This window comes from Panthera onca, chromosome A1, assembly GCF_046562875.1.
Source record: "Panthera onca isolate mPanOnc1 chromosome A1, mPanOnc1 haplotype 2, whole genome shotgun sequence".
Classification (NCBI taxonomy): Eukaryota; Metazoa; Chordata; class Mammalia; order Carnivora; family Felidae; genus Panthera; species Panthera onca.
In genome coordinates this window covers 148,640,778-148,653,519 of record NC_138339.1, presented here as the reverse complement: position 1 = coordinate 148,653,519, position 12,742 = coordinate 148,640,778, and the positions used below count along the sequence as shown (strand labels likewise).

Genomic DNA, 12,742 nt, shown 5'->3' with positions numbered 1-12,742 from the left:
GCAAAGTTCAAAGATTGTTTTCTGGGGGCACTTGGGTGGCTCAGTCAGTTAAGCGTCTGACTTCAGCTCAGGTTATGATCTTGTAGGTCATGAGTTCAAGCCCCACATCGGGCTCTGTGCTGACAGCTAAGGGCCAGGAGTCTGCTTTGGATTCTGTGTCTCCAACTCTGTCTGCCTCTCCCCCACTCACACTCTGTCTCTAGCTCTCAAAAATAAATAAACGTAAAAAAAAGGCTGTTTTCTGGCAGCCACAGGCTTAGACTGGGAATTCTGTATTACAAAGGGGTTAAAGGAAAAAATGCATCTGATACACATTAGAAAACCTGGCTTGTGTCAGACCCTAAAGCAATATTTATTGCTGACATTAAACTCCGTGAGTGCTAACTATATATCAAGTATGAAAAGAAGTCAGTAGTCTCTAACCCTCAGGAACTCAATCTACATAATATGGTTGTCCATAAAGTCTGGAAACATAAGGAGCCAGGGAATCAAAAACAAATCCAGAAAAGGGGCGTCTGGGTGGCTCAGTCGGTTAAGCGGCCAACTTCAGGTCATGATCTCACGGTTCGTGGGTTTGAGCCCTGCATCAGGCTCTGTGCTGACAGCTTGAAGCCTGGAGCCTGCTTCTGATTCTGTGTCTCCCTCTCTATCTCTGCCTCTCCCCTGCTCATACTCTATCTCTCTCTCAAAAATAAATAATAAAGATTAAAAAAAAATTTTTAATCCAGAAACATAAAAATTTTTTATAGATTTAAAGTGACCTTAATGTCATTATATATACTTGCCTGTGTTTTCAGAGTGTGTGAGTATACTGTAGTATTAGTTCTACTAATCAATTTTGGGGGGTTTTGGGGTCAATATCAAAATAAACTCGTAATATTACAGACTTTTATTTATCTAACTTGCAAAGCAGGCACACAGCTTGTTAGCACTGCTTAAGACTCATGCTAGTATTTTTTTTCCATAAAAAACAATGCCAGGGGAGCCTGGAAGGCTCAGTTAAGCGTCTGACTTTGGCTCAGAGGTCATGATCTCACTGTTCGTGAGTTTGAGCCCCGTGTCGGGCTCTGGGCTGACAGCTCGGCTCTCAAAATCTCAGGGACAGGAGTCTTTTAAAAGCACTTAATCTACTCACTTTTAATACTTCAATCTACTCTTTTTAACTTTTAAGAGTGAACACATCTTGAATTCTAGAGATGGAAATTCCCTATTTTTAAGCTGACGAATCAGAAAATTAATTCCTGACATCCAAGGCAATATAGTGTATGTGGTGGTATAACCTGTCAAGTCGGAGAAACCTGGGCTCCAGACTCTCCTGCTCCTCTCTGTGGCCTTGCAGCTGACTGAACTTCCAGGAGTCTTCTTTCCCTATTTTATAGATGTGGGTAATGGTACTACTGGCTGAAAGGCTTGCTGTGAAAACAGAAAAAGATAATACAAAGTCTATCAGAATCCAATACTTTATAGGTATATGCAAATAGTTTGTTCTTTGATACACAGTTAGTACAACCAGAGTGAATACACCTTCAATTCTCATACTAGACCAATAGGTCTAATATGTTTGCTTACTCCTCCAATGTTTTTCAGCAAAGCTGAATAATTTTGCATCGCAAGAAAAACCTGCTTTCCACCAAGTATACTGTAGGATTTCTTCTTTAACTCTTCCTTGCAATGGTGTCTATACAATTTTAGCATTGGTATATAGAAATGTCCATGTTTATCTGTGATTTTCTTTCCTGCCCTGTCATCAATCACTTCTCTTCATGAATTCTCTAAAAGTTAATTGATTTTTGGTTAATTATAATTCTGTTCCCAGCACACATTGTGAAAAAAAACAAACTATACACAACAATGTACATGAAACTTCAACTGAGCACAAAATATCCTATTTAACAGAAACAGACACATGCTGCACTGAATTTTAGCAAATCCGGACAACCACCTGGATCAACTTTAGGAATGGGTAAACACTAAAGGAATATTAAATTTCGGGACTCATGGGTGGCTCAGTCAGTTGAGCATCTGACTTCAGCTCAGGTCATGATCTCGTGGTTCATGGGTTTGAGCCCCAAGTCGGGCTCTGTGCTGCCAACTCAGAGCCTGGAGCCTGCTTCAGATTCTGTGTCTCCCTCGCTCTCTGTCCCTCCCCAACTTGAGTTCTGTCTCTCTCAAAAACAAACTTATATAAAAAGATTTTTTTTTTAATTTCTACCCTGTAATACACGAACTTTTATCCTCAATAAAGACCTATTTAGAAAAAAAATCTTTAAAACAAACGGAGACTTACATTATTTTTTAATTAATTAAATTTACATTTTTATATTTTATCTTTTTAAGTCTATTTTTTTCCTAGGAAAGAGAGTATTGGTCTGGGGCGCCTAGCTGAGTTGGTAGAGCATGTGACTCTTGACCTCAGGTTCATAAGTTTAAGCCCTATGTGGGGCATAGAAGTTATGTTAAAATATATATATATATATATACATACAAAATATATATATGCATATACACACACACATGGTTTTCTTTTCTTGTGAAGTTTTTGTCTGGTTTTAGTATTAAGGAATACTGGCCTTACTAAATGGGTTAGGAAGTATTCTCTCCTATTTTCCAGAAGAGTTTGTGAAGTTAATTCTTTCCTAAGTTTCTGACAGAATTCACCAATGAAGACACTTGGTTCCAGGCTTTTATTTGTGGGAATCTGTTTCTCAAAAGTTAGGGAAAGTCAACCTTAATTCCTGTAATCCATGAGAAATTAAAAGAAGAACAGAAGAAATCCCCGGGAAGGGATTGTCTCTTCATTAAAGTTGAGGAAGTTCTTTATTCTCAGTTTGTTGAGTATTTTTATCATGAAAGGGAGCTGCATTTTGTCTAATGCTTTTTCTGTGTTTACTGAGATGCAGTTTTTGTCCTTCATTAATGTAGTGTGTTACATTCATTACTGTATGTTGAACCAACCTTGCATTCCTGGAATAAATCCCAGTTGGTTATTGGGTAGTGTCCTTTGAATGTTGCTGGATTCCATTTGCTACCATTTTGAGGATTTTTGCATCTATTTTCACAAAAGATGAGGTCTACTGGGCTCTTGGGTGGCTCAGTAGGTTACACATCTGACTCTTGGATTTCGGATCAGGTCAAGATCTATAGTGTCTATAGATCTACAGATATAGATAGAGCCCCATGTCAGGCTGGTGCTGACAGTTGGTGCTGGTATTAGGGTAGTTTGGCCTCACAGAATGAGTGGGAAGTGTTCTCTCTTCTATTTTTGGAAGAGTTTATGGATGACTGGTGTCAATTCTTCCTTAAGTATTTGCTAGAACTAACCAGTAAAGCCACTTGGTCCTAGGCTTTTCTTTGTGGGACTCATCTTTTAACCTACTGAGCCACCCAGGCACCCCTGTGGACTCATCTTTTAAAAGAAGATATTTCAACTAATTCCTTTAATCCATGAGAAATTAGAAAGATGAACAGAAGAAATGACCTGGCTAATATTCTTGGTTGTTTAGGGGGGAAAAAAAAGTAATTTTTAAAAAGGCAGCATATAGGGGCGCCTGGGTGGCTCAGTCAGTTAAACGTCTGACTTCAGCTCAGATCGTGATCTCATGGTTCAGGAGTCTGAGCCCCACGCTGGGATCTGTCCTGACAGCTCAGAGCCTGGAGCCTGCTTCAAATTCTGTGTCTCCCTCTCTCTCTGCCCCTCCCCTGCTCATGCTCTCTCTCACTCTCTCTCTCAAAAATACTTTTCTTTAATTTAAAAAGGCAGTGTATAATAAGAAAGGAGGCAGTCTTTCTTTCATGTAGGTTATCCACTCATCTATTAATACACCCTTTTCAAAATTTAAGTCTTATAGGTCTTAGGTATCTTTGGTTATCTAATTTGATCCTCACAAGAACCCCAGGAGGTTCAATCACCCTCAGTTGACACATGAGAAAAATAAAGCTAAGAGAAGTTACATAAACTGTCCTAAGTCACAGTTAGATATACAGTAATGTTTATGAGGGGGAACTCAGAAGTCACAATTCCTCCTCGACTACCCAATAACTTAGCACACTAAGTCAACTACTAACCTCAGGGCCCCAGTTTCTTCACCTCTTAAATGAGAGCACCACCACCATATACTTCTCAGGATCATTGTATGAACAAAATGCACGTAGAAAGTGCTTATGACAGTGCCTGGTTTACAGTACGTACGCATGACATTAGCAGTGATTTCTACTAGTACTAGGTATTGCCCAGTGAGATCATTTAAGTTTCAATGGTTCTAAAACTCCGAGTTTTAAGGCAAATGAGAAATTTTAAATCTTAGATTGGAAAGGAACCAGTTAAAAGGAACTCAATTCCAGGCAGGCACAGATGAACAATTTTACTAGTACTTTTTATACCTTCTGATTGTATTACACATGCATCCAGTCAAAAAGCAAAAGCACTAAGGTGGGGCAGGGGACCACATAAAATGTGGTCTTTATTTAAAAATATATCTCATTCAGGGGCGTCTAGGTGGCTCAGTTGGTTAAGCGTCCGACTTCAGCTCAGGTCATCTCACAGTTCATGAGTTCAAGTCCCGCATCAGGCTCTGTGCTGACAGCTCAGAGCCTGGAGCCCGCTTGGGATTCTGTGTCTCCCCCTCTCTCTGCCCCTCCCCCACTTGTGCGCTCACGCTCTCTCAAAAATAAATAAAAGTTAAAAAAATTTAAAAAATGTATATAACTCATTCATTTAAAAATATATATATAGCACCTTGTTTACAGTTTTAAATTTTGTTTTTCATTGACAGGAACATTATTATCCATTTTTCCATAGCACTTTCTTTTTGCTATAAACCAAGTATGTTTAACATGTGAATACTCAAAACACATTGAAGATTCTCTAAATTCTTTAAAAAAAAAATTCTCCAAATAGTTTTCACAGCATACAGTTAAGCTTAATTTAAAAGTACATCTGTTGCAGTTAAAAAAGCATCCAACCAGCACTTTCCTGACAAAGTCCTACAGTAAGCTATACAGGTTACAACTATGTTCAGTGCACTTTTACTTTGCTTTGGAGTCATTATGAGCTGAATTTGCATGCTATTCAAAGTAGTTCCTGGTTCCCCATCTCATTTGTCCCTCCCCGTAGCCCCCTAATTGGGGGTGTGGCATCCAGGAGAGTTCCCATTTCCATTTTAAAGATGTGGAAACCAAGCTAGTTACCTAAGCTAGTTACCATGATGGGCCTCGAATTCAAGACTCTGCATTCTGCTTCCAACTGTCACTTTGTCCCTTAGGCTATCTAGCAGGGCAAAGTGAACTCTAATTAAAGGATGCAACAGCACGATTGCCAAAACAGCAGCAACAGCCTCTGCCCAGACGTTTACCTCTCATGGTTCTTGGAAGATAACCTGTTAGTTGAACTGTCTGTCCTGTTAAGATAAGTTAGGTGGAGACGGATGAGAACACCCATTTTCAGATAGGTCAGAAAATCTGTTGTTGTGGGGCACATTCACTCCAACACACAGTTCACTCTGGGCTTCTCATGATCCAGTCACTAGGCTTCTTGGCTTATGTACCCTGGCTGGTGCAAAGGAGAACTCCCACACAGTGCTTTACCTCTGTTCCAAGTCCACTCTAAGTACAATTACAGCAAGTGTACAACATGCCAGTGATTCTATTCAAGACCCTCAAAAAAATTTTTTTTAATGCTGGAAGAGCTAAGATACAGAATGATTTCAAAAATCAATACAATTCTTCCCTTAAAAACAACCAGCAACAAAACCCAAAAAACTCTACTCGTTAAAAAATTAAAATGTTCCATTTCCTAAATTAGAGGTAAAGAGACTTAACCTTGGCTCACCTTAGTCCTCAGTTTAACTTCCCTCAACCACCATTCACTTGTGCCATGCCCTGCAGTTAAGTCTCTAGATCCAGTCCCCCCCCCCCCCCCCCATTGCTAAAAATGTAACTTCAGGTACTGGGAAACAGGACTTAACCAATTCAAACAGCAGGATGTCAGTGTAGTGGACCAACAGCATTCCGACTATAATAATTTATTGCAATCATTATTTATCTGGCAGTTAATATAGGGTTATCAATGTGTCTTCTCTGTCTTATTTTACACACATCTCAATTTAACAACTCCATCAGGTACTATTATGCCCATTATTTGGGGAGAACTGGGGCACAAAGGGTAAGTAAATTGCCCAAGTTCACACAGCAGCAAAGGGTCCATAAAAGACTTGAACCAGGGCCTTAACCTTAAGCACTACACCAAAACTGCCCTGCCCTCAACTATAATCCCAAACGTGATCATAAAATTAATGGCACGACCTTGGGCCAGTCATTTCATACCTCTGGGTCTGTTTCCTCCACTATAATACGACCTACCATAATTAAAAGCAGGGGCTTTCCTGCTTTTAATGTCCGGTGAATTTCCGACTGGATTACTCCCCACCCCCAAATAGGTGTGTATGTTAAGACTGAAGTTCTTCAACCATGGCGTGTTCTAGCACATTCTCCATAGTCTTCGGGGTGCTAGGGTTCAGTCTTCGCTTTGCGGCTTTATTTTCCAGTATTGAACCTGTAATGCTGATCCTAAACATTCTCTCTCGTTCTGGTACTACATTTTCCCACTGCTAGGAGTACCGACTAGGCCTGATCCCACCCCAGACCTTTACCGGCTATTCCAACCCACCCCGCGGCTTCCCAGGTAGCCAGGAAAGGCCTTAGAAAGCCCTAGAAATAAAGCCATAGGAAGAAGTTGGCTACCCAGAGGTCAAGGGAGGCTTCAGGGCACCTGCCACGCCTCCCGACCCCGGCAGCGCGGCCTCGGCCTGGCTCCCCAAACCAAACGGCCCCGGTTAGGGCCTCGTCCCTCACGACTAGCGCGTCTGCCGAGGCCTGGGCCCTAGAAACCCAGCCCGACCCCCATGGCCCCGGCCACGCCCGGCCCTTCGGCGCCGCACCGCGCACCCGGGCCCCCCGGGGTCCTCATAGGCCGGAGGACACGCGCAGGCCTCCTGTCTCACCTCGAGTTTTACGGGGACCGCCGGCGGCGCCCGCGCCTCCACCCGCCCGCACACCTGGCCCCGCGCTGCAGTGGAGACAGCGGCAGAGACGGCCCAACCGTCACGTGCCGCAGAACCAAGAGGCCTCGGCTACCGCTGCTGCCGCGCGAGCGAGCCCCACCGCGCAAAGCCCGGCCCTGCGCCCGCCCCTCGCTCCTGAGTAGCTACGGACGGCACCAAGTCCCGCCCCCCCGCGCAAGCTCCAGGGTTCGGTTGGTCGGTGCGGCCATCGCTCTAGGCACCTTCCCATACGCCCCCTAGGGCTATTCTTCGTGGAGTGTGGGGATTGGCTAGGAGTGAGGCAGGAAGTGGCTGTTGGTTGGGTAGGAGAGAAGGGGGAGGAACAGCAGCGGAATAGGGAACCTCGGGCGCGCGCACCCTGGGGCGGGGATGGTCTGGCGCGCGTTCCCGCGCCCGGTTGTCCTGGTGCCTTAGTGGGCCAGTTGCCCGATGTTTCATTCCCATGTCTTTGGCTTCTTCCCCGCTGGTGCCTGGACCTAGAACCCAGGATGGGCATCCCGTTCACTTTGCTTAGGGGGCAAATGACAGCCGGCAGAAGCAGTGGGAGATCGGCTGAGCCTTTGGGAAGGGCTAGTTCCCAGAGCCAGCATGTGCGGGGATCAGATGGAACCCCTCACCGGCTTCTTTGGCCCGGCCTGAAGTTGACTGCACAGCTCTGGGTAACCAGGCACCACCGTTCCTGCAGAGTCATCTCTCTGGGCGCAGCAGCCTGCGGCCGCCTCCTTACCCAACACACAGTCCAGAATACTATAATCCAAGGTTATTTCCACTTTCAGTTTGTGATGTTTCCTTAAATAAGATTAAACATAAGGGCACAGAGACTGACGGCAGGATTGAGAGAAAAGGATAGTGCAATGGAAAGATTTCAGACACACCACAATTTTTATAACCCACTTTAATATGTTGAAGAAATGGACATGGCTAATGGCTTTTCTAGACCTTTTTGGGTCCTGGTCTCTGACTTCCATTTGTTTGGATACCCAAAGGCTGAATCTTAGGATGGAAAAAAATTGGAATCAGTAGATGTATCACCTATCCCAAGAACCAGCATTATTTCCTCTTGCCACTTTTAAGGAGAAGAGAAGGGTCAGAGTTTGGTGTTTGCATAAACTTAATATTCTCCAATTCTTCACCCCCCAAATCTATGTAAGAGAATTTTATAATATAAATTATAATTTGTGCTCTGTCTCTCTCTCAAAAATAAATAAACACTAAAAATTTTTTTCAAAAAAAGGAGTGTGCAGGGAGATGGTTTAGGTTTTAGATCTGGATTTTAGATTTAGTATGATTCCAGGGAGATCTGAAAGACTATGAGGCCAGTTGGGAAACCAATTTTTGCGGTTGATTTAAGAGCAGGATTAGGGAATGGCAGGGTGTGTAGAAACACAAGCATTGAATGTTTGTTTGTTTTAATGTTTATTTATTTATTTTGAGAGAGAGAGAGAGAGAGAGAGAGAGAGAGAGAGAGAGAGAATCCCAAGCAGGCTCCACGCTTGGGAGACTGACACAGGGCTTGAGCTCAGGAGCTGTGAGATCAGGACCTAAAAATCAAGATTCAGACGCTTAATGCTCTGAGCCACCCAGGCACCCCAAGCATTTAATGTTAATGCTGAAAAATGGCCCAGTGGACTCAGGAGGCTAGGGAAAGAGAAGAATCAAAGCTAACGCTGAAAGTCTGAGCTTGGGTGACTGGAGGTGAACTGTAAAGGCCCTCAGAAGAGGGAATTCAAGCTTGGCTGAGCCTGAGGATCCTGTCTGGGCCCAAGACAGAGCGGGATAGGAGATCCTGCTAAGAGTCCTGATGTGGATTTTTTTTTTTTTTTTTTTTTTTTTTTTTGCCAAAGCCTAATGTTCTTCAAAGGACGAAGCAAAGGGCAAAACACTGAGGAATGAGATTTTTTTTTTCCAATTTGAAAGCAGTCACTATTGATTAACTGACCAGATTACACAAATCATCACTGTAGACACCTCAGTTCATCCTTCTACTAAGTTTGCCAATCTGGTCCTCCCTGTTGCCAACATCTCCATCTTCTACAAAGTGGGTGGTCTTTCTCTTCATCCCACTCATGAAAAAGATAATTTGAAGGGCCACAAGGAGTTGTTTGCTTCTTTGAAGTGTTTTCCAACCGTATATATAGATCACCCGAATCAGAGTCTGCCAAGCAGATGATGCCATATTTACCAAGAGATGGAGCAATCCAAGTGTTATCTGTCAGGGTAATTTGCTCCTTGTTGATCTTTCCATAACACTTGTGGATCCATTCATTTTCTGACTTAAGGCTCATGTACTTCATATGCCAATATATGGTCCCACAAATGAAAGGTGAAAAGGAAGCTTTTATTTTTATTTTAATTGTTTTAATGTTAATTTATTTTTGACACAGAGAGAGACAGAGACAGAGCCCAAGCCAGGGAGGAGCAGAGAGGGAGCCACAGAATCTGAACCAGGCTCCAGGATCCGAGCTATCAGCAGACCCCAACGTGGGGCTTGAACTCGTGGGGCTTGAACTCGTGGGGCTTGAACTCACCAACCGCGAGATCATGACCTGAGCCAAAGTCAGACGCTTAACTGACTGAGCCATCCAGGCGCCCCAAAAAGGAAGGTTTTAAATAACATATGTATATTAGTTTTCAAAAAAGAATCATATAAATGTGGGTACCTGGCTGGCTCAGTCAGTACAGCATGTGACGCTTGATCTCGGGGTTGTGAGTTCAAGCCCCACATTGGGTATAGAACTTCTTAAAAAATCACATAAAAGTCTGCTTTTGTGTTTCATTTTTAAAAATAAAATATATGTTTGGGGAGCCTGGGTAGCTCAGTTGGTTGAGCATCAGACTTCGGCCCAGGTCATGATCTCACAGTTCGCGAATTCGAGCCCCGCGTGGGGCTCTGTGCTGACAGCTCAGAGCCTAGAGCCTGCTTCGAATTCTGTGTTTCCCTCTCTCTCTCTGCCCCTCCCCTGCTCATGCATGCTCTGTCCTCTCTCTCTCTCCCAAAAGTAAGCATTAAAAAAAATAGTTTTAAAAATAATAAAAATAAAAATAAATAAAATATATGTTTATGAGGCGCTTGGGTGGCTCAGTCAGTTAAGCGTCCGACTCTTTATTTCAGCTCACGTCATGATCTCATGGTTCCTGAAATCAAGCGCCGCCAGTGGGGCTCTGCACTGACAGTGTGGAACCTGCTTAGGATTCTCTCTCTCCTTCTCCCTCTGCTCCCCACCCAGCTCACAGTCTCTCTCTAAAACTTAAAACAGCTAAAAATAAAAATAAAAAATATGTTTCAAATGCACCATAAACAAAATTGTTGAAAACTTCTGTCCTTCTGTGCTTCTTATGACTTAACTTGCCTCTCTACCTTACCTGCGAAGCCGCCCTCACCCTTGCTTACCCCCACCTTCCTTTGCCGGAAAGAGAAAGGGGGCACATAGCCAGAAGGAGCACTCTCCATTCCCATCCTGTTCTGTCTTGCTGGTTAGGCTAGTAATGACCATTTCTGTGCACCTACACTAATCTAGCAGTGTCAAATTGAGAGGGAAAAAAAAAGTACATAAATGGAGTGCCTGGCTGACTAAGCCCATAGTGCATGCCACTCTTGATCTGGCAGTCATGAGTTCAAGTCCCACGTTGGGCGTAGAGTTTACTTTAAAAAAAAAAAAGTGGGGTGTCTGGGTGGCTCAGTCCGACTTCAGCTCTGGTCATGATCTTGCAGTTTGAGAGTTCGAGCCCCACATTGAGCTTTGTGCTGACAGCTCAGAGGCTAGAGCCTGCTTCGGATTCTGTGTCTCCCTCTCTCTCCTTCACAAATAAATAAACATTAAAAAAAATGAAAAGAAAAAAAAAGTACTGGGGTGCCTGGGTGGCTCAGTTGGTTAAGCCTCTGACTCTCAATTTCTGCTCAGGTCATGATCTCACAGTTTCATGAGTTCGAGCCCTGCATCGGGCTCTGCACTGACAGTGTAGAGCCTGCTTAGGATTCTGTCTCTGCCCACCCCACCCCCCCCACCCCCGCCTCTCCCCTGCTTATGCTCTCTCTCTCAAAAGAAATAAATTTAAAAAAAAAAAAAAAAAAAAAAAAAAGAAATAAATTAAAAATAAATAAAAAATTAAAATTCAACTTTATTGTACAGTTTCGTGATTTTGAGAAATGTATAGAACCATGTAACTACTATCATAGTGGAGATCTAGAACATTTCCATTACCCCAAAAGGTTCCTCTGAAGCTTTTTCTTTTCCCCTTACACCAAATGTGGGGTGTCCTCTTCTGACACTAATTGTGATGTCTTTTTCTGACAACACTTCAGTCAATTCAATTCAATTCTGACATCAACTACCCAGAGTTAGTGTCAGACTTCACAGGTTTAAGGGTTCAGTCCCACAAGACTGCCCCCATTTCAGATGCCAGCTGCAAATAGGGTGCCCAGACTGCCACATGTCTGCCTGGTTGGCTACAAATTTAGGGGTTCCCATGATCACTCCTTGCTCAGGTTCAATAATTCACTAGAACAATTCACAGAACTCAGGACAGCATTTTTTTAAGTTGTTTTGTTTTGTTTTGTTTTTGGAATCTCTACACCCAATATGGGGGCTCAAACTCGCAATTCTGAGATCGAGAGTTACCTGCTTTTCCGACTGAGCCAGCCAGGTGTCCCCAGTACTACTACTGGTTTAGTAAAAAGGATTCAACTCAGGCACAGCCAAATGGAGGAGATACAGGGGACAAGGTATGGGGAGATAGGGTGTGTGTGGAGTTTCCATGCTCTCTCTAGGGGAAGCTCCCTCTAGGCATGCCAACCCCCCTGCCCTTGGATGTGTTAACCTAGCCACAAGCACCCTGAACACCATTACTTAAGGTTTTTTATGGAGGTCCCGTAACACAGGCATGATTATTGAAATCATTGACCATCGATGACTGCACTCGATCTCCAGTCCTTCTTCCCTTCCTAGAGGTCCAGAGTGGAGTTGAAAACTCCAACCCTTGGGGCCCCTGGGTGGCTCAGTTGGTTAAGCATCTGACTCTTGATTTTGGGTCAGATCATGATCTCACGTTTAATGGGACCAAGCCCCACATCAGGCTCTGTGCTGACGGTGCAGAGCCTGCTTGGGATAATCTGTCTCCCTCTCTCTCTGCCCCTCGTCTACTTATGCACGCGCTTTCTCACATGCACATGCACTCAAATAAACTTAAAAAAAAAAATTAAAAAGAAAATTCCCAGCCTCTAATCTCTTGGTTTTGTTCTTCTAGCAACCAGCCTCTAACCTGAAGCTGTCTAGGGGTCCACCAATAATCACCATATTAGCATAACCTCAGGTGTGGTTATGAGGATTATTAAGGGGTTATTATGAATAACAAAAGACACTCCTATCACTCAGGAAGCTCCAAGGGTTTTAGGAGCTCTGTACCAGGAATCCAGAACAAGCACTAATTTTTCACTATACTACCTTTCCCACGTACCTATTCCCAGTCCATCCCTACACCAGCTTCAGGCAAAAGCTGATTTGATTTCAGTTACTATAGATTTGTCTTTTCTAGAGCTTCATATAAATAGAATCATATGGTATATAGTGCTTTGTGTCCGGCTTCTTTCACTCAACAGATTGTCTTGAGATCTTCATGTATACAGTTAACAATTATCACTACTTTGTTCTTTTTAATTGCTGAGTAGTATTCCATTGTATGAGCAT

At 43.4% G+C, this 12,742-nt stretch overlaps 1 protein-coding gene across 3 annotated transcripts in view; it reads right to left on the bottom strand.

Moving 5' to 3' along the window:
* Positions 1-7,177, bottom strand: part of CANX (calnexin) — a 33,904-nt gene extending 26,727 nt beyond the window's left edge. The window contains exons 1-2 of one of the 3 annotated variants that reach the window (XM_060636411.2): positions 6,999-7,177; positions 1,281-1,413 (exon numbers count right to left, since the gene is read on the bottom strand). The gene's annotated coding sequence lies outside the window, so the exon portion shown is untranslated. The remainder of the gene's footprint in view (positions 1-1,280; positions 1,414-6,998) is intronic. The other 2 variants (XM_060636410.2, XM_060636412.2) reach the window with 2 other exon arrangements.
* Between the last annotated feature and the right edge of the window lie 5,565 nt (positions 7,178-12,742).